General features: G+C 53.0%; 1 protein-coding gene across 4 annotated transcripts in view; it reads right to left on the bottom strand.

Annotated features, from left to right (window-relative positions):
* The window catches only part of TPST2 (tyrosylprotein sulfotransferase 2), a 52,628-nt gene extending 32,713 nt beyond the window's left edge, over window positions 1–19,915 (bottom strand). Inside the window, exon 1 of one of the 4 annotated variants that reach the window (XM_043438016.1) lies at window positions 19,817–19,915. The gene's annotated coding sequence lies outside the window, so the exon portion shown is untranslated. Of the gene's footprint in view, window positions 1–1,511; window positions 1,596–19,544; window positions 19,760–19,816 lie in introns of those variants that run through there. The other 3 variants (XM_043438025.1, XM_043438007.1, XM_043438032.1) reach the window with 3 other exon arrangements.
* Between the last annotated feature and the right edge of the window lie 2,122 nt (window positions 19,916–22,037).

Below are 22,037 nucleotides of genomic sequence, written 5' to 3'. Positions count from 1 at the left end.
GCATATTCAAACCTGAGAAGCACGGCCCCACACTAAGTAGTCAGGTAAAAGCAGTCAGCTGACTTGGGAGCCTCACATCCTGTTTCAGCAGAACGTGCCCTCCAGAGACCCTCCCGCCAGCGGTCTGCGATCCACCCGGCATACCCTGATGCGTCTGCACCAACTTTGTATTGTCAGATGTTGCTGTTTTCCCTGAGCTGATGACTCTTCCCATTTTCCAGATGTGAAGACTGAGACTACACGGCCAGAACCCAGAGCGGGGTGTGGCTGATGATTTCTAAGGCCTCCCCCCACCTCCGGCTTTTAGGATCTGGCCACATCCTGGGCATGTTCTGTGCCAGCTTCCCGCCCAAGCGCTCTGGCTCTCAGGAAGCGAAGCTGCTCACCTGGAAAAAGACGATGTCCTGCGGGAGGGAACTGGCTCTGGAAATGGGGGCGGGCGTGTCTGTAAGCACCACAGGGGAGGCTGCCATGTCCCCATTCATGTCCAGTCATCCAGGACAAAGGACCAGCTGGATCCTGGGGTCAGCCTGCCCTTTATGCACAGGAGCTGACTCCAGGGCTCTGGGACAAGAGCAACGACAGGGCGGGCAAAGAGACAAGGAGCTGGGGGGAGGGGACCCCAGCCTTGCTCTCACTGGCTGCACACCTTAGCCTCAGTGTCCTCTCCTGAAAAATGGGCTCATGCCTTCACTGCAGAGAGCTGCCAGGAGGACGTGCAGACGCCACGTGGAGCCCTGTCTTGGGCAGGTGCCTCACCGCTGCATTCAACTACCTCCCTCCTCATCACCCTCCCCATTTGACAGATGAGGAGACTGAAGCTTGGACAGGTGCTGCCCTGCCTGCCCTTCTCTGACACTGAGCTGTGACCACGGGAGCCTTAAACCTCACAAGGTGTCAGATGCTTCTTCGAAATCCTGCCTCTGCCGCCCTTGTGTGACCCCAGGCAAGCTGCTTCGCCTCTCTGAGCCTCAGTTTCCAAAGCTGTGAAATGGGGATGCAATACAGGGATTGGAGATGGGAAGCTGCCTTGCAAACTGCGGAACGTACTGGACATTCCCTCCCCACCCCGGGCTCCAGGCTGTCCTCCCCAGGAAGGCCTGTCACCCGTGGGCAACTCCCTTCTCTCCTATGCTCTCCATACGACACGGGCGAGGCCAGCAAAGCTGGCGATCCCCCCGGGAGGGAAAGCCACTTGCTCACGGTCACACAGATGGTGAGCAGTGGAGAGCAGGGCCAGGCAGCACGTTGCAAGCGGTGCGGGGCTGGGGGAGGGCAGCCAGGGGTGTCCGACCTGAGTGGGGAGCACAGGTAGCGGCCGGGCTGGGGCTGCCGGGTGCCCAGAGCCATGGCCACCGGGAGCAGGAGCACCCGAACTGGCTGAGGTCTCTCCTCCCGGCTCTCAGCGCTGAGGCCCCCGTGAAGGGTTGGTCATGCCCAGGATGTCCCCGCCTCTCCCTCCTTCGGGGCCCAGCCTGGCCACCCACCCGGGGATCGGCAGCGGACACTACCTGTCTGGGATGGCACGGCTTCTCTCTGCGGCCAGAGCTCAGGTCTTCCTGGCTATTCGGTCTCCCTACGGCTGGTCTTGTCCCGTCCTCTGGAATCTTCCCTCCCCACCTGTGGCTGGCAGGTGGAGCTGCCACGGAAACCTGACCACGTCACCCCCTTATCTAAACTCTTCCGTGAGCCCTCAGGCCCAGCCAGCCGCTCCAGCTCCTCCCCGCGGCTTATAACAGCAACATCCAGTAGAAGGTCAAGGTCGGCCACATATGGAAGTCAACTTTCCAGCAGCCACAAATTAGAAACGTAAAAAGATAAAGGTGACCTTACACTTCACAATAAATTTCATTTCACCTAGTGTATCCGAAAATATTATTAATCAATAAAAAAATGATTAATGAGACAATTGACTTCCTTCTTTTCTTTAGTACCAATTCTTTGAAATCAGGGGGTATATCTTCTATTATTCCTGGAGAAGCAAACGGCAACCCACTCCAGTATTCTTGCCTAGAAAATCCCATGGACGGAGGAGCTTGGTGCATTATTAGCACACCTCAATTTGGATGATAAATTGTCAGGAGAAACATCCAATCTGCAACTAAAGGTCATCCTAGTTTCATCTGGAAAAATTTACATCCATGCCCCCAAAGACCCAAAGATTTCTACACACATTTACAAAGTTTCCCAAGACATGGAATAGAGTATTTGTTTTGAAATCTACATTTCAATTATATCAATACAAAAAATTCTGTGCCTCAGCTGCATGAGCCACGTTTCAAGGGCTCCACGGCCACACATGGCTCCTGGCTCCCGGAGCAGGCGCGCGGTTCAGTCCCTCAGTGTCTGGTCCCCATAGCCCTCTCACGCCTCCTTTCCTGGCCTGTCCTGGACGTGAGTGGGATCTCCACGCAGCTCCTAGCTCCATGATTCATCCAGGGCCTTCCCCAGCATCCCCCACTTTCTGCCAGTTCCCACTCCTTCCTCCTAGATACAGCTCCAGGTTCCTTCCTCCAGGAAGCCTTCTCTGACATCCCCCGCACAACACATTCCTGTTCCTTCTGCTCACTCCCCTTGTTATAATGTCACATGGCGTTGGCACCGTCCACCTCTAGGTCCCCTGACCTCAGTGCTGTCGACATCTGTGCCGGATGATTCTTGTTGTGGGGTTGTCCTGTGCGTTGTTTAGCAGCATCCCTGGTCTCAACTTACTAAATATCAGTATGTGCCCTCCCCAAGGGGTGATGGCCAAAAATATCTCCAGGAGTCCCCTGGGAACACAATTGCTCTTGGCTGGGAACCGGTGCCTGTACAGAGAAGGCACTCAAACATGCACCTAAAGAAGAAGAGGCTTTACCAAGCATCCTGCACCACGAAGCCTGCCTCCTCCAGGAAGTCTTCCGTGATGCCTCCAGTCTAGTCAGTGTTCTCGTGGGCTCCCAAAGCCCCCTGTACTCACCCCAGGGCAACTTCCTCCAAGGGCTGGAACTGGGTCTTCTTCACCACTGTATTTTCAATCCCTAGCTTGGCAATTGGTACAAAGTAGATGCTTAACAGATATTTATAGAACTGGCCTGAGAAACAGGGATGACTTAGGTTGAAAAGTCCCCACAGGGCTAGTTTTTGCCTGTCTTAGTTCAGGGCTCTTTCATTCCTGCAGAGGTGCCAATGACAGTCCCTGCTCCACTTATACACAAAGCACTAGGCTAAATACTCTGCGGAGTTGAGAGGGAAACTGAGGTTCAGGCAGGTGACAGCTTGACCTGTGTTCAAGTCAACGCCTTGGAGGCTCAAAACTTCTGGTTCCTCCTCCTACTGATCAAAAAAAGTTCCACATGGAAGAAGATATTTGCAATACATATGGCAAACAAGATATTTGTATTCAGAATACGCAAAGAGCTCTGGGAAATCAGTAAGAATAGGACAGGCAACCCGTTCAGAAAAGGGGCAAATCTGAAGAGATACTTCATTTAAGAAGTTATCTAAATAGTCAATAAGCATTTGAAAAGGTGCACCACCTCAGCAGGGAAATAAATGCAAAATAAAAATACAACTTGGGGCCATATACATCTGAATGGTTAAAATGGAAAAAAAAGAGGGTAATACCAAGCGTTAGCAAGGATGTGACACAATCAGAACTTCCGTGCTCCATGGGTGGGAGAGGAACCTGGCACAATCGCTTTGGAAAAAATTCTTTGGCATAAGAGACAAAAGCTGAATCTGCACCTTCTCTGGCTGTCGCTGCTGTGGAGCCACTGAGTTGTGTCCACCAGGGAAGCCCTGTACCTTCTCTATGACCCCACAATTCCACTGTTAAGCCCCACAATTCCACTGTTAAGTATATATCATCAGAAATGCATCTAACTCTTCCCCCAAAGGATACATATTGACCTGTTCCCTGCAGCAAAATTTGTAACCACCCCCAACTGGAAACTACTCCAATGCTCATAAACAAGCGGATGGATAAATAAGTAAATACAAATAAATCCATGCATGCCGGATAGCCAGGAGAGAGAACAAGCTGAAACTTCACATGCTATGGGTGAATCTCTCAAGACAGCATGCTGAGACAGGAGCCCCCAAAAGCCAGTACAAAAGAGAATATGTGTTTGTGCGCATGTAAAGCACTTTATATGTATATAAAGTACAAAGACAGGTGAAATTAATCTCCAGTAGGAGATTCTGGGACAGCAATCCCTCTTTGCAAGGAGGCATGCCGGACGGGGGCACAGGTATCTTGGGGTGGGGGTAGGGGGTGCTGGGCATGTGCTTTCCTTGATCTGGGTACTGTCACACACACAAGCACGATTATCTTTTGAAAACTCATTGAGCAGTCTATTTATGATGTGTGCACCTTTCCATACGTCTGACTGACTCCAATAAAAACAGTCTTAGAGAATCACACGTTGCCAGACGCCGCTGGGCATCCTCCCACCCACACACCTTTCCCGCAGTCCCAGAGGAACACACAGGACTCCATTCACTCATTCAGCCACCGCTGGCTGCCGGGCGCTCTCCTGAGGCCAGGCTGGGTGCCAGGTGCCGGGACATTAAAGTGGACTGAGCCTCAGCACCGCACTGTGCCACCCCCACCCCACTGCCTGGCACACACACCTGCCCCCGCTGCACAAACCCACAGGCCAGAAATGAGCCGCCAAGGCTGGGGTGGCTTCTGATCAGAGGCCAAGGAGGTGATGTCGGCTTGTTTTCCCCTCTCTCTCCCGGACTTTGTGCAAGAAAGTCTGAGACTTTTTTCCTTACGCTGGGCCGATCCCAGCCATTCTGGTGGAGGCAGCAGGGGTTTCACACTCTGCTACTTGTCTGCCGCCGTCTCCGCCACTTCACTCACCCACTTTCCTCTGCTCCCCACAGGCTGGTGACTTCTGGGCTGTCATCGCCAGCCCAAATCTCTCTCCCTGACACCAGACTTGGCCATCGACTGTATCCACGTCACCTCTGCACGCGTCAAGCTGGGACCTCAAATTTAATGCGTCCAAAGCTCATCTCTTGGTTTCTCCCCCTAACTCACCCTACTCTAGTTGTGGGCAGCTCAAGACGCTCGGGCCGAAAGCCTTGGAGGTAGCCAGAACCCCCGACTTCTCTCTGTCTCTCCCACCCCAACCCGACCCGGCAGCCAAACCTGCCAACTGCGCCTTTGAAATAGAAGCGGGCGATGATTTCTTGGATCTGACACCAAAGGCATAAGTAATAAAAGAAACAAAAACTGGACTTCATGAAAATTAAAATATTTTGTGCTTCACAAGACACTATCCACAGAGTAATAAGGCAAGCCATAGAACGGGAAAACTTATGTGCAAATCACAGAGCTAATAAGAGGTTCATATCCAGAATCTACAGGGAACCCCTAAAACTCACCGACTGGCTAAAAAATGGGCAAAGAATCTGAAAGCACATTTATCCAAAGACAGACAGACAAATGGGCAACAAGTACATGAAAAGATGCTCAACATCAGAAATCATCAGGGAAACGTATATCAAAAATACAATGAGTTGCCACCTTACACCAATTAGGATGGCTAGTATAAAACAAAACAAAACACAACAAAAAAACAATCCCCCAAACAAACAAAACCCCAGAAAAACAGAAAATGGCAAGTGTTGGCCAGGATGTCAAAAACTGAATCTTTGTATACTTGCTGGGGATGTAAAATGGTACAGTCACTGTGAAAGACAGTAAGGAGGTTCTGCAAAAAATTAAAAATAAAGAATTAGCACATGACCCACGCTAACTTCATGTCTGGGCATCTACCCAGAAGAACTGAATGCAGGGTCTCAAAGAGGTATTTTTACATCTACGTTCACAGCAGCATTACTCACAATAGCCAAAGTGTGGAAGCCACCCAAGGGTTCATGGACAGAGGCACACAATGTGGGGTATTTACACAACGGAATATTACTCAGTGTTAACAAGGAAGGCGATCCTGGTATATGTTACAAGACGGATGAACTTTGAGGGCATTATCCTAAGTGAAATTAGCCAGTCAGAAAAAGACAAACACTGTACGACGGCATTTACATGAGGTATTCAGAGTGGTCAAAATAATAAAGACAGAAACTAATTGTGGTTGCCAGAGGCTATGGCAGGGAGGATGGGGCATCAGGGTTTGATGGGTCCTGCAGTCTTTAAGAACAATTTTTTTTCTAGTCCCAACCTTAACACAGAGCTTGGCACTGCCCCAGGCATTCGTCTTTTATTTTCTGAGCTCTCTTTGCAGATTACTAAGTTTCCCCAGGTATCAGGGAGCCATGAACACATGGGCTTTGCAGAAAGACAGAGCTGAGTTTGAATTCTCTACCTGTCAGCTTTGTGACCTCAGGAGAGTCACTTAACCTCTCTGAGCCTCACTTCCTTATCTGTGAAAGAGAGCAGTTAAATACACATAAAGGCCTCCATGCCATATCGGAGCAGAAAGAAGGCTCCATTAAGGGCAGCGGCTGCTTCCACTGTCTCCTCCAGGACATAAACCCTGCCTTCCCTTTGTCCTTTCTGCTCCACCACTGGTGGTGTGGGCATCTGTCTGCTGGGATGCAAGCATTCTCCATCCGTAACTGGGACAGGGGCTGACCCCGCACCCAAGACCAGTGACTGAGGTCTGGTCAACAAAAGGGTACAGACACTCATGGACAGGCATGAGACTCCAGGCAGGTGAAGAGGAATCAATCCTAGGCTCGCGAGAAGAATCAGAAAACCAGTTCTCTTAGAGCTAAATGAGCAGGACGGATGACTGGAGACCTGAAAGGGGAGAGCTGGCCCGAGCATGAAGCCACCACAGAAAAAAGGCCATCAGTGAGACAGAGAACGGACGACACCATGTCAGGCTTCCACGGTGGCCCGGCGGTAAAGAACCCACCTGCCAGGACAGGAGACACGGGTTCGATCCCTGCTGCGGGACGATCCCACAAGTCACGGAACAACAAAGCCTATGAGTCCCAATGACAGAGCCTGTGATCCAGAGCCTGGGAGCCGCGACTGCTGAGTCCGTGTGCTGCAACTACCGAAGTCCATGCACCCGAGAGCCTGCGCTCTGCGCCGGGAGGAGCCCCGCGATGGGGAGCCCGCACACCACGATCAGACAGCAGCTTCCACTCGCTGCCCCCGGAGAAAGGGCCACGCAGCAACCAAGACCCAGCACGGCCAAACGTAAATAAGTAAATAACATTTTAAAAAGAGAGAGCGTGTCCTACAAGGGTGAGGCACCCGCACACAGTCACACTCGAAAGCAATCTACTTTCGGACTTAACCATTTATCTAAGTCAATAAACCCCCCTTTTTCCTCCCCCAACCTTTAACTATTTTAAACCAGGATTCAACCGCTCACAACCAACTCTGATACAGACACATCAGAGGCCCCTTGGGACCTTGGCACACTCACCACTCACGTGGTCTTCTCCCAGACCCCAGTATGATTTTTTTTTAAATTGTTTTGATAAAACTAAGCAAAATTGATTCCCAAAGTCGCATGGGAAGACTCACAGCGACGGCTGGAGCCAGCTAACTGCTCTCATTTCTGCCCCCAAGGGTGTGTGGATCGGAGTTTTCCTCATGGGAAGCCAACCCAGAGACTATCCTTACCCAAAGGTCAGAAGGCTGTTCTCATACTTTACGCTTAGAAAAGTCCTTGACGAACTTCCCCCTTCCCCTTAATTGTAGTTTATGGTTTTTCTGATTGCATGTCTTTGCTGTGGAAGTTTTGCCGTGGCCGACAGCCAGAAAGGTAGAAAGGCTTGACCAGGAACAAAGCAAGCAGGTCACAAATACTTCCTGATGGAAGTTCCCAGATAAGAGGAGTCTTTTGCCCAGATCTTTGGGGTATCTGAGCGGGGGGACAGGGGTGAGGTCTGTTTTTTAATTTCTGGCTGTGCCGGGTCTTCACTGCTGCGCACAGGCTTCTCGTCGCAGGGGCTTCTCTTGTTGCCGAGGATGGGCTGCGGGGCTCACGGGATCAGTGCTGGCACATGGCCTCAGCACTCACGGCTCACGGGCTTAGCTGCCTCGAAGCATGTGGAATCCTCCCGTGTGGACCAGGGACCGAACCCGTGTCCCCTGCATTGGCAGGCAGATTCTTAACTACGGGACCACCAGGGCCATCCCTGGGTGGGGGTTTTAAGAGAGCCATTTGCAGGCAGCACATCCGCGGGAATCTCGTTTTACCCGGGACATCAACCTGCCCACCTGCTTCCCTCATGGACAAACACAGTCCAGACTAGGAGACCCTCCTTCCTCTTGCTTGCTCCCAAAGCAGACAGAAGGGGAAGAATTTCAAAGAGCTGCAAGAGCTGCTCAGAACAAGAACACTTTAAAAATCAGAGGGAGGAACCCATGAGGAGAATCGTCTTCTCACGGTGCACTGACTTCTGGGGGGGCCAGAGTCAGATGAGTGAATGGCCTTTCCTTAAAGAAAAATGGTTTGGGGCTCTGAAGGGGCCTGGGACTTCGCTGGAGAGTATCTACATCTGCAGACTTGCCCAGGCATCACCAGAAACAGACTCAGGGAGCATGCTGCTGTGGGGGAGAGTCCCTGAACATCTCTGAGCCTCAGTTTCCTCATCTGTAAAATGGGTAAACAACACAATCCAGATTGCTATGAATTACTGAGCACTTCAATGCATCAGGCACCACATAAACTCACATATAATCCCGCCAGAAACCCAAGAGACAGTCACTAATGGGATTCCCATTTTACAGGAATGGAAACTGAGAACCAGAGAAGGGAAGGGGCTGGCCCAAGGTTACACCACTTGTGCACAAGTTAACTCAAGTGTGTCTGACCCATAATTGGATGAGCTAAATCCTGCAATAAATCTCCTCTTAAAAAAAAACATTGCCCAACCCAGACTATTGAGATTAACCACCAATCCTTTCCTTTCTTTTTTATATTAATAAAAATCGAGGTATACTGTGAAGATTCTAAAGTCAGAGTGAGACAGTACCTCTAAAAATAACAACAAAAACACATCTACGTATATACTGGGTTGGCCAAAAAGTTCATTTGCAGAACCATATGGGGGTGGATGGAAATGACAATGGTAATAAAAGTAACAACAGTAACTGTAATAACAGCAAACACACCTATACTGCTTACTCCAGGCCTGGGCACTGTGCTAGGCGCCTTACACGTATTAGTTCCTTTAATCCTCACAGCTAATCTATGAAAACAGTGCTGTCATTATCCCATCTGACAGACAAGGAAGCCGGCGCACAGAGAGCTAAAGGCCTTGCCTCAGAACTCTTGGCAGGTACCTGGTGGAGCAGAATCTTGAGCCTACACTGCTGGACACATTTTATTTTCCTGGGCTCCAAAATCACTGCAGACGGTGACTGTGGCCATGAAATTAAAAGATGCTTAGTCCTTGTTAGAAAAGCTATGACAAACCTAAACAGCGTATTAAAACGCAGAGACATCTCTTTGCCCACAAAGGTCTGTCTGGCCAAAGCAGAAGCTGGGAACATGTGAGCAATGCAAACTCTTGGGCCCCTTCCAGACCTGCTGGGTGGGGGTTCTGGGTGTGGGGTGCAGCCGGCTGTGGAGGACAAGCCCTCGGGGGTTGGGGGGTGCGCCCACTGACCTTCTCAGGACGGGAGGAGAGGCAGGAGTGGGGGGCAGGGGTGGATCCCCGGACACTGGAGTCTCCTGCAAGGAGGGCCCCTTCCCTCCTCGGCAGAGCTGTATCTCTCCCTTCTGGTTTCCCCAGCGAACCCACAGAATGCCTGTGATTACAACAGCATCCTCTGTGCGACCCAAGGGCCAAGCGGGTGACATGTGAACACAGGACTGAGGTTCCCGAGGCGGCGGCAGCCGCAGCCCCGGGCTGAAAGCAAGCCCGCGTCAGCCCACTGGGAGGTCAGTGACCTCCGACTCCACAGCCCCGACCGCTTCCGCAAACCTCGGGGCTGCGTGTCATCCCCTGGAGGGTACAGAGGCCCGGGGACCCCCCGGCAGGTGGGCAAGGTGGCCTCAACGCGAGTCTCCCACCTCCTCAGGGATGGTTTCCACCTGACACTGACCCAAGGCCACCACGAACACCCAGCCGCGCTGTCCTGTTGCTGAGGGTGGGGGCCCCGGACGCGGCTCTGGGTTCCAACCCCGCTGGCACACCCGAGCAAATCGCAAATCACCGCCACCCTCCAGACCCCGTGGGCGGAAGGAAGAGGCTGGACTGGTCTCTGATCCGGCCCTCCTCCCCCAAACTCTCACACACCCTGCCGGCCTACTGTGTGCTGGAAGGGAGGGGGACACGCCGCGTGCTGCCTGCCCGGGGCGGGGGGTGGGGGGTGGGCATGGCCTCTGCGGGGCCAAGGGGACCAGCCTTGGACGCGCACCTCTGCTTGGGAGCCAGGGTAACAACACCCTCGCCGCCCCAGGGACGCAGCCCCAGCCCAAATGAAGCCCACAGCGGCATTCCGGCCTCGGGCTGTGGACCCAAGCTTCCTCTTCCTCCCTGCAGCCCTGGGTCAGCTGGGCGGGGTGAGGGGGCCACCCCCGGGGCTGGGGGTGGAGGGCAGACTGCAAACCCCAGACAGCAGCCTCAGCCGCCCTCCTGACCTCCCTGGTCCTCCCTGTCTTCACCAGGCCAACACGGCCCACGCCAAGGCTCCCGCCCCTCCGTGGCTGGTCCCGGGGAGGGGGGGGGGGCGGGTTCGGATGGGCCTTGAGGCAGGATGTCAGTCGCGGCCGAAGGAAGTGGGACAGAGGGGAGCGAGGAAGAGCGCATCGGGGTGTGTGCAGGGGGGAGGGGAAGGGGAAGTAGCCCAAGCGGGGGAGGGAGAGGACAGACAGACGGACGGGGCAGGGGTGGGGGGGTGGGGGGATGCAGAGAGGCAGAGATGGGCCCGAGACGGGGGGCGAGAGAGGGATGAGGGGAGACAGGGTCAGGGGAGAGACCCAAACCAAGAGGGAGACAGGGATGGGAAAAAGAGGGCACGGCAGAAATACAGACCCAGACAGACAGCGGCCGGCGGGGAGTCAGAGCAACGGGGAGCAGCCTGGAGCAGGAACTTCGGCTCCCCGCCCCTAACCTCAGCGCCAGCTCCTGGGACTTCAGGGAAAGAAAAGACCATCAGGAGGAAGGCTGCTGGGTCTGGCCCCCTCCCCGCTTCCCCCAACCCTTGCCACGGGGCTCCCCCCCCAAATTCCCACCTGCCGAGGGCCACCCTGCTGACAACGGCTACACTCCAAACCCCCTTGGCTGTCCTCTACTTGAGACTCTGGTTACATGAATTCAGTATCGTTAAAAGCATTTTCAAAGGAAACTGCCCCCTCACACCTTCAGTTAACAACACGCCCTAATTAAAAGGTGACTGCAAAGAAGACACGGAAAGGAAGCGGTCCGATCCTCTGCCTGCGGGCTGAGGCTGCCACCAGCCCAAGGACCACCCCACACACCCCACCCCCAGGAGCCCAGAGGGGGCGCTGCTCTGTGCTCATCCACAGGACTCCCTGGAGACAAGCACTGAGTTAGCACCCACAGCAGACTCTGTCCAGGAAGTTATCAGAAGGTGGAGGGGCACTTGGAGGGGAAAAGTCTTTTTCCTTCTTCAGGGTAAACCCAGGTTTTCTGACACAGCCAATTTTTAATGTTCTCTCATCCCTAACATACACACAGAGACAGAAAAAAGTCTGTGTTGTGAGCCATACCAAACCAACAAGGCCAGCTTTGTGTCTGTGGTTCCCTTCCCCTAGAAAACCTTTCCCGCCCTCCTCTACTCATCTAACTCCTACTGGTACAGTCTGTACCCCCTCCTCCAGGAAGCATTCCTTGACTGCCTCCCAAGCCCGTGTCAGGTCTCTCCAGGTGCTTAGCAGCCTGCGTGGCCTCTCTGGCTCACTGCCTCCTCCACTGGAAGGCACAGGGCTGGGCATTTCCCACATCCCCTCGACACTGGGGGTCAGCAAGGCCCCCCAACTCCCTGCACCAGCTGCATGAACTGTTGACTTGGTGGGAGAACAAAGAAGTGAAGGCATCCAAGTGCCTCCGGATGGGTTGAAATCAAAAACAAAACCTTCTCTGTGCTCCATGAAGATTGTCCAGGCAGAAGCTCTGAAGTAACAAGAATGTACTGACCTGGCACCAGTTGGCCTCGCCCACTTCCTGGCCCCCCAGACTCTGCACTGGCAACCCAGCCGCTAGGAGCCTCATTTTGTCTCATCTATAAAATGGGTACAGTAGCAAACTACCTGTAAAGAGCTAAGTACCCAGGAGGCCCTCAAATGTTAGCTGCAATCATTCTCTTTATTACAACCTTTACATTCACCAAATCACAAAACATTATTGCCTGAAGGAACCCAAGAGATGAGTAGATGGAGGCTGCCAGACTACCTGCAAAGGGCCCAATAATTGTCATTTTCAGGGCTTCCCTGGTAGTCCAATGGTTAAGATTTCACTTTTCAAGGCAGGGGCTGTGAGTTCTATCCCTGGTCAGGGAGCTAAGATCCCCCATGCTTCCCACCAAAAAGCCAGAACATAAACAACAAAAGCAACATTGAAACAAATTCAACAGACTTTTTAAAAAAATTATTTTCAGTTCTGTGGACTATTAGGTCTCTGTGGGAACTACTGGACTCCGCTGTGGTAGGCGGAAGGAGCCACAGACAAATGTGAATAAAAGTGTGGCTCTGTTTCAATAAAACTTTATTTGTAAAACCAAGCTGTGGGCCAGAGTCGGCCCATGGCTGTAGTTTCCTGACCTCTGCCCTAGGCCGTCACTGCTTCAAGTGTGGTCTTTAGACAACAGCGCTGGAGTCCCCTGAGAGCTGGCCCTGCCCCCAACCTGCTCAGTCAGCGTCTGCGCTTTGGCGAGACCTCTAGGGGATTCGTGAAAGTGTTCAAGTCTGAGGTGTGTGTGCTCAGTCACGTAGTCGTGTCCGACTCTTTGCGACCCCATGGACTGCAGCCCGCCAGGCTCCTCTGCCCACGGGATTCTCCAGGCAAGAATACCGGAGTGGATTGTCATTCCCTTCTCCAGAGGGTCTTGCTGACCCAAGGATGGAACCCGCGTCTCCTGTGTCTCCCGCATCAGCAGGCAGATTCTTTATCGCTGAGGCACCCTGGGAAGCCCCAGTTTCCCAGTTTGGCACCTCAGGTCAGAGATGTCATTTTCTCTTTTTCTTTTTGCCGCCTCTACCGGAACATGTGCTCCGGGAAAGCCGGGCCCTGGTGGCCTCCTGAATCCTGCACCCCAGCATCTAGCTGAGAACTTGCCATGTGTCCTTATTTAGCAAGTTACCGAGGGCCCGGTGTGGCCCAGGGCCGGGGGCAGGGGTCAGGGCACTGACTGTAGACGTCGCCCGTGGCTCTCCGCGCGGTGATGGGTGGACGGATGACCCGCCACGGCGGCCACCGGAGTGGGGGAGAGTGGGTTAGAACCCTGGTGCTGTCACCTCAGATCTGTGTGACTTCAGGAAAGTGACTGGAGCCTCAGTTTCTGGGAAATAAAGTTGTCAATAAGAGAAATACCTCCCTGGCACCCTGTGAGGACAGGGAGAGGCTATGGGATGGTGTTCCGGCAGCTGTGAGGTGGCGTGGATGCGCTGGGGCAGACACACTCGCCAGTCCTCATTGGCAGACGGACCTCCGTCAATCATGTCCGACTCTTTGCCACCCCATGGACTGTAGCCGGCCAGGCTCCTCTATCCATGGGATTTCCCAGGCAAGAATACTGGAGTGACTTGCCATTTCCTCCTCCAAGGGATCTTCCCAACCCAGGGATCGAACTCACATCTCCGGCACTGGCAGGCAGATTCTTTACCGCTGAGCCCCCTGGGAAGCCCTAGAGGGCCCTTACCTGGCCCCCAAATAACCCTGTGGGCTAGTCAGGGACCTGGGCCAGGTAAGGCCGGACCCTGGGACCCAGAGAGGGACTGTGGGATGAGGACAAGGCTGTGTTAAAAGCCTTGAGGGGACTCTCCTGGTGGCCCAGTGGCTAAAACTCCACGCTCCCCATGCAGAGCTCAGGCTCGATCCCTGGTCAAGAAGCTAGATCGCACATGCCGCAACTAGAGATCCCGCAAGCCTCCACTAAGACCTGGAGCAGCCACATTAAAAAAAAAAAGCCTTGAAGGTTTATAGTAGCAGAAGGGGTAAGAGGCCTCAGACAGTCTCTGATGACCTAGAAAAGCAGTGCTGGAAGAACTTCTGGAGAACACTGAAACCAGTGGTTTAAAATATATATTCGTATTTAAAGCAACAGATCTGCTCATTCAGGTGACACCCAGGCCCCTGGGGTCCTCAGAGCCTGGAAGGTGTGCACTCAGCCAGGGACCCTCAGGGCTGGGGCACAGTGGGAAGAAAGCAGGAGAGCCCAAGCCATCGAAGGGGCAGCTTCAGGCTCCTCTAGTTTGGCCCAAGCTCCTGAGTTTCCCTAAGAAGGGAGGCTCTGGCATTATTCTCTAAAAATATTCGAATGTTTTCTCCTTTTAAAATAAAACATCATGGGAGTATACAAGAGCCACCCTGTGGGGTGAAGCTGTTGACTGGCAGCTTGTCACAGCCCTACCTACCCATTTCACAGGTGGGGAAACTGAGTCACACAGCAATCTGGAGGCAGAGCTGGGACTCAGCTGCCTCTGAGCTCTTGCCCAGCCCCCAGGTGCTCATGAGACTGGGGGGAGTAGAGGGACACCGGGGTGGGGAGGAGAAATCTAGACCTCACAAGCCAAAAGCCCTGTTTGTTCTGTCCATCCGGGAAGCAGTGTGGATAGAAGGGCAGGAAAAGGGATGAACAATTATTAATAACATACAGTAATTTTGTGATAAATTTTATGATAAAATATCTAAGAATAATTCTATAATAATGTAAGAAGAGCAACTGAGATTTTCTGTATGCTAGGCATGAAGACAGGGTATCGAGAGGCAGGTAAGATGGTAATTAATAGTGTAGACCCTGGGGGCTTCCCTGGGGGCTCAGCGGTAAAGAATCCTCCTGCCAATGCAGGAGACATGGGTTCGATCCTGATCCGGGAAGATCCCACCTGCCTCGGAGCAATGAAGCCCGTAAGACACAACTACAGAGCCTGTGGCTCTAGAGCCCGAAATCCTGTGCTCCACCACAAGAAGTCTGTACATCCAGACAGAGAAGCTGCCACTCTGCAACTAGAGAAAAGCCTGCATAGCAATCAACACCCAGCGCACAAATGAACAAATAAAAGTATGAAAAAAAAAAAGTGTGTAGACTCTGGATTCAAACCCTGTCTCTCCCCACTTCCTAGCTGGGTGACCCTGTGCAAGTGACTTTGCCCCTCTGCGCCTATGAGTGTACACATCGGAGGGCGGGTGGGAGAATTAAGTGAGTTCAAGCACAAAGTACCTAGAAGATTGCCTGGCACTCAGCAAGCCCCATTGACACTGTATTTAAATCACTGCCTCTGGACAGATGCAGAAGCTGGTCTCACAAAGCAACACGTTCAAGTATTTCTGAAGAGCCCGTCTGAGCCCAGGGGCCTGGCGTTTCCCCTGGTAGCAGGGTGGGCACTTTACCCCGACCCCTCCCGTCAACACCCGCAGCAAGTAGGTCCCAGCTCTGTCTGTATTCTGCAGATGAGAAAAGTGAGGCATTGGGGAGTCAGCCAGGGAACACCTCGCCCTCGAGTGGAACTGGCTGGATTCCAACACAGGCCCAGGCCCTCAAGGTTGCTATGGCCCAGCCCACTCTCTGGCCTGGGTCAGTTGCCTGGGTCAAAAGTCTGGTCGATGCGGGAATTCACTTGGCGGCCCACACATTCTCCTCGGGGCTGAGGAAGTCCGGGGTGGAGGAGACCCGAGCAGGGGGCGTGGGAAGGGGCAGGCAACCCAGAACCTACCCTGGAACCAGACAGAGCAGATGTTTCTGCAGAGAGCGAGGAGCTTTGCAGGCAGCTGGAACAGGAGGCGAGTGGGGAGGCCAGGAGCCTGCCACCCAGACAGGTCTCCATTCTGCCACCTGGCAGATCATAGCCACGCCGGCCACACCCGGGCTTTTGGGCCAATACCAGCCGCTTAGAGCGCCCAGTCTTGCTACAAATTGATCCACATGAACTCCTGCTACAAACTGGTCCATGAAGTCATGTCGCTAACGCACCTGAGCACTTTACAGATCCCAAGGTGCTACTGCATTCAGTCCACGCCCATTCCCCAGCGGGATACCCTGACGCCTGGCAAGGGGCAACCCCTTGCCTAGCCACGATAGCCCTGTTTCCATTTCCCCAGGCTGCCTTCTCCATGCACAAAATTCAGGATTTTTAAAAGGCCAAGGGAGGGGAAGGATGCACAAGATAACAAAAGCAGGAGGGACTGGACACAGCCACCAGGGAGCCGGGTCTCCAGGGCCCTTCCCAAGGGCAGCTGCCTGGTTGGGACGAGGCTGGTGGCTAGGACCCGGGGATGCACAGCCCAACGCCAGCTGAGGTTCCTGAACCAGCGGATTACAGGCTGAACCTCAGAAAGAACTGGTGACCTTCAAGCCCCCTTGTGCTCTCATGACACCAGCACCCTCTGACTTGGGCTCTTCCTGGGCAGCCCTGTCTTATTCAAAGACAAAGTGTGTGAGGGACGTGGTGGGCATCCCAGATGTGGGGGCGATGACCGAGAGGAGGGACGGGGTGGCCGTCGCTCAGGACTGCTGGCCTCAGGCCCAGGGGGGGCGTCTCTGGAAATAAGCAGTGGCCCACTTAGGGTATATCTAACTTCTCCAACAGCTCAAGCAATCAAGAATCTGCCTGCAGGGCAGGTAACTCCGGATTCGCTAGTTCAATACCTGACTTAGAAGATCCCCTGGAGGAGGAAATGGCAACCTACTCCAGTATTCTTGCCTGGAAAATCCCATGGACAGAGGAGCCTGGCAGGCTACAGTCCATGTGGTTGCAAAGAGTCGGACACAAGTAAGCATGAATGCAAGATAAGAGAACCTCATGGCTTATCTTGCCACGAGGTCACGGGGGTATGGGGTGGAGCACAGGCACGACCAGACTCCACTTCCGAGCCTCGGGGTCACAGTCTAGGAAACCCGCCAGGGTCTCCCTGGTGTCCACATGGAGCCTTAGCTGTCAAGGGACTCCTGCTGGCCTAGGGTGGGAAGGTCTGAGTCATCCCCCTTTCCTTTCACCCCATGCAGAGGTCCCTGACAGCACCACCGGATCGTGTGCTGGGTCCTGGGGTGGACACAGCAAGCCCCAGGATTCCTTTCCTCATGGCCTCCCCTGGTCCTGCTCAGGATCTGGCAGGAGGGACCTCAGCAAATAATTTCTCACTGTTACAGGAGGACACAACAGCACATGTACCTCACCTAACTGCCCCAGGCTTGATCTGTTTCCCTTCCTCAGAAAACCCAAGAGTTCCCAGTTACTCTAGGGAAGAGCTTAATTTCCTGCCCTTCAGTTTCACCTGTGTAAATTGCATGTGCGTTCATTCCACCTGTGTTCCTTTCTAACTAGCAGGGGTCAAAGCCAGTGATTTCCAAGATTTCAGCTGCTGAAGCCTAAATTTGTTTAAGAGCATTAGAACCCTCATCTGCTGCTGATGTGACTGTAAAACAGAGAAGCTGCTTTGGAAAACAGTTTGGCGGGACCTCAAAAGGTGGAACGAAGAATTACCATATGACCCCACAATTCCACTCCTAGGGTTGTACCCCAGAGAATTGAAAACATACACCCACACAAAGAGTTGTACAAGAATGTTTCACAGCAGCACCATTCATAATAGTCCCAAAGCGGCAACAACCCAAATGTCCATCCGCTGATAAACAGATAAATATGATATATTCAATGCAATGGAATATTACTCAGCCAAAAAAAAGTAATGAGCTACTAAAATAGGGGTTTCCTTGGTGGTCCAGTGGCTAAGACTCCACGCTCCCGTTGCAGGGGTCTTGGGTTCAATCCCTCATCAGGGAACTAGATCCCACATGTCGCAACTAAAGATCTTGCTGAAACGAAGACTGAAGATCCCATATGCCACAACTAAGACCCGGCGCAGCCAAATAAATATATAGTTTTTAATGCTAAATAAGTAATAAAGAACCGCATACTAGCACGTGGATGAAACTTGTAAACGTTCTAAGTGAAAAGCACCAATCACAAAAGGCCATAGTGCATGATTCCCTTTATAGGAAATGTCCAGAATAGGCAAATCCATAGAGAAGAAAAGTAGATTAGTGGTTGCCAGGGGCTGGGGGAAGGAGGGATTGGCAGTGACCGCTGATGGGCCCAGGGTTTCTTTAAGGGCAGTTAAAATGTTCTAGAATTAGACACTGGTGACTGTTGCACAACTCTGTGACTATCTCAAAAACCACTAAATTGAATACTTTAAATGGGTGAATTGTACGGTATGTGAGTTATATCTCAATAAGGCTATGATTAAAAAAATTACATGAGATTTTAAAAAAATAAGGTGATATAAACACATATATTAAATAAATAATAGTACAATTGGGAGTCAGTGGGTTAAAATGGTTCACAAGTGACACAATAAACCCGATTTCACAGTCATGGAAACTGAGGCTGAGTGCAGGGGAATGACTCGCCCAGGCCACATCACTACTAAACCAGAGTGAGTCACACCGAGACTTGTCCAAACCCAGAAGCCTGGACTAACCATCAAGCCACCCAGCTAAATGAAAGCATGTGAGATGGAGTAGAGGGAAAAGTGTTCACAGCCCAGAATGGAAACAGACCTGCTAAAAAAAAAAAGGTCAATAAGCAAGGACCAGTTAACTCTGTGGGATACCAAATAGGAAGGCCCAAGGACGCCTGTGGAGTGCCAGGGAAGGCTTCCAGGAGGAGGCGCTGCTCAAGGAGGCTTCTGAAGGATGAGTAGGAGTCTATCAGCTGCCCCACCCCCACCCCCACATCTCTACAAGATACACAGAGTCAGGGGGCCTGAGGCTGTTTCAGCTCTGAGACATCCTAGCTGTGGGATCTAGGGCCGAGGGCACAAGACCTCTCTGAGCCTCAGTTTCCCCATCTGTAAAAGGGGAAGAAGGCAAAGTGATCAGCCCTTCTAACTACTGCACTCAATCGGATGGTTCCCACACTTCCTCCCGAGGCGGCGGGTCTCTGAAGTGGAAAAGCTAGACCTCGACCTCTGCCCCACATAATAATAACAGACTCCGCCAGGTCCGGCGTGCCCAATCTTAGTGACCATGACCCCTTTCCCTGGTCGGCACTCCCAGTCCTAGCTTTACGAGGCATCTCCCATTCAGCTCACTCCTCCGAGAGCAGGAGGTTACGGGGCAGTGGGATCCTCTGGTCAAACTCCACCCCACTCCTAGTGGGTGACCCCCAGGTTCACCAGGACTGACCCCTTATTTCATGCTCTCGGCGCACCCCCTCCCCGCTCCAAGCAACTATTTCCTTCCCCTAATCCCTCCACTTGAGACACGCCTCGCAAATCCACGGCGGCTGCAAGTTAACTTCCACCCGCCCCCCCCGCGCGTCTCGGCGCCCGCGTGGGGGTCCCCGCGCGCGCCGGGGAGGGGCCGGTGGCTCCGACAGCGGAGACACGCTGCTTCCCCCCTCCCAACACACACACACACACACACAGACGCTGAGCACCTCCCGGTTCACCGCGGGATCCGGGTCACGGGGACCGGCTCTCCGCCGCATCCCGCGGAGAGCGCACGGAGCGCACACGGATCCGCCAGCCGCCCGCCAGCGCCGCCTTCCTCACAGCACCCAGCCCCGGAGCCCGGAGCAGCCGGGCCGGGCCAGGGAAGAAGCCGCGAGGGCCGAGGGCTCCCCGGCGCTCGAGGCCGACCCGCAGGCGGCCTCCTGCCGACAGCTGCAGCCCAGGCCCCCCCACCGCGCGCCGCCCCGGGACCACCTACCGTGAGAGGCGCGCCGCCGCAGCCCCGCGCGCCCAGCGACTCCCAGCTCGCCAGCCGCCCCGGCCGGGGGAGGCGTGGCCGCGGCGCCGTGACGTCGCGCGGGGGCGTGTCTGGAACGTGGTCCCGCCCCCTTTCAGGCCCGCCCACGGCCGCTCCCCATCACCCCTGTCCAGCCTCCAGACCGCGCGGTGGGGCGGAGCGTCCCAGAGAGCCGTCCCGGAGAAACCCTGGTCCGCATGCTGGCTTTCCCCCAGGTCCAGGCAGCTCACCACTTTTCCTCCCACCGGCAGCTCTGTTTAAGAGAATTTCCCTCTGTCTGTATGCAGGGGAGTGGAATGATCGCCAGGAAGTGGTGTGAGAGAAGAAAACCAGACCCTGAGCAGAGTGTTTTAAATACTGTTTGTGTAAAACAAAAGAGACGAGAGGGAAGGGCTGTCCTACAGTTCGTATACATCAATGGTTCTCAAAGAGGGTGTGATTTCTCTCTCTTGCGGGCCGCCCCGCTCCCAGGAAGACATTTAGAAAAGTCTGAAGACATTTTTGATTGTCACTGCTGGGGGGTGGGGGGAGCGCTGAGGGTGGGAGTATGTTTCTACTGGAATCTAGTGCGTGGAGGCCTGGGACGCTGCTAAATAGCCTACAATGGAGGGGAGGAGGGCTGACCTCCTTCCCCCCAGACGAAGAGCCATCCAGCCTAAAATGTCAGCAGTGAGGGGTGGAGAATCCCTGATAGACAAGACGAAAACTCCAGGTTGGTAGGTCTCGTCTCAGTCTAACTTCTCTGTGCCTCTGTTTCTCCATCTGTAAAACAGAAGATAATAGACTGATCTGTGCGTTAAATGCATATGCGTTGAATACCTGAAGGAAGGGGAGGAAGGGGTACAGGCTTACTTTTCACTGTGACCTTTGATCTTTTTCCGTTTGAATTGGAAGTCTGGTAGGCTACAATCCATGGGGTCACAAAGACTGAGCGACTTCACTTTCACTTTCTTTTATATATTACCTATTTAAAATAATTTCTATAATAGTTATCACCACAACTACACACACACACACACACACACACACACACACATATTGTTGTTTGTGCATGTGCAGTTGTATCCCACTCTTTGCAACCCCATGGACTGTAGCCTGTCAGGTTCCTCTGTCCATGGGATTTCCCAGGCAAGAATAATGGGGCGGGTTGACACTTCCTCCTGCAGGGGATCTTCCTGACCCAGGGATCCAACCCAGGTCTCTTATATCTAATGCATTGGCAGGTGGGTTCTTTACCACTAGCCCCACCAAGGAAGCTCATATACATATACAATTACCTTTCTATAAGTAATATAATTACATACTATTTAGGCATGGCTCTAAGCACTCTCTATTCATACATTTAAACTTTTAATAACCTTGTCAGAGGTCTATTATCATCCCCATCTTACAGATAAGAAAAAGATGACATATAGATATTAAGTAATCTGTCCATGTCCAGCCATGTGTTTATCTGTAGCTCATTCATTAATTCATTCATATTTCCAATAAGTAGTGCCTGCCATGTAGGAACTGCCTGCTGGAACTGGCAAAATGAAATCCCCTGCTTCCATGGAACCAGCTGTTACTGAATAATGTTATATAGTGTTTATTGTGCCCACACCACAGGCTTGGTGTGACTCACTGCATGGTAACCCTGCTGGGTGCTTTAGAATGTCCCTTTCTGGGTAGAGAAATGGAGATCAAAGGAAGAGAGGTCTGACTGTAGTGACATGCATTTCCTGAGCACCCCATGACCCTGTGCTGGGCATAAGAGTCATCAAGTAACACAAGAGCAAGGGTCCTGCATCCAGGTGGGGAATCTGGACCCTCCAACAAGCGTTTTGTACGTGCGTGCCTGCTCAGTTGCTCAGACTCTGACTCTTTGCAACCCCATGGACTGTAGCCTTCCAGGCTCCTCTGTCCACGGGATTTTCCAGGCAAAAATACTGGTGTGGATTGCCATTTCCTCCTCCAGAGATCTTCCTGGCCCCAGGATAGAATCTACATCTCCTGTGTCTGCTGCAGTTCCCAACCAGCATTAGGGAGCTGGAAAGAGGGCGATCAACCTGGTCCAAGGAGGGAGGGCTGGGGTGTTTACACTGAAGCCTGAAGCATGGCTCAGGGGTCATAGGAGATTGTCAGTCACAGGGACCCACAGCTATAAACACTCAGAAGGAAGGACTGTTGTCATGAAGTGCAA

Source organism: Cervus canadensis, chromosome 1 (assembly GCF_019320065.1).
Source record: "Cervus canadensis isolate Bull #8, Minnesota chromosome 1, ASM1932006v1, whole genome shotgun sequence".
Taxonomy (NCBI): Eukaryota; Metazoa; Chordata; class Mammalia; order Artiodactyla; family Cervidae; genus Cervus; species Cervus canadensis.
The sequence above is the reverse complement of the archived record's forward strand: the minus strand, read 5'-3'. Positions and strand labels throughout refer to the sequence as shown.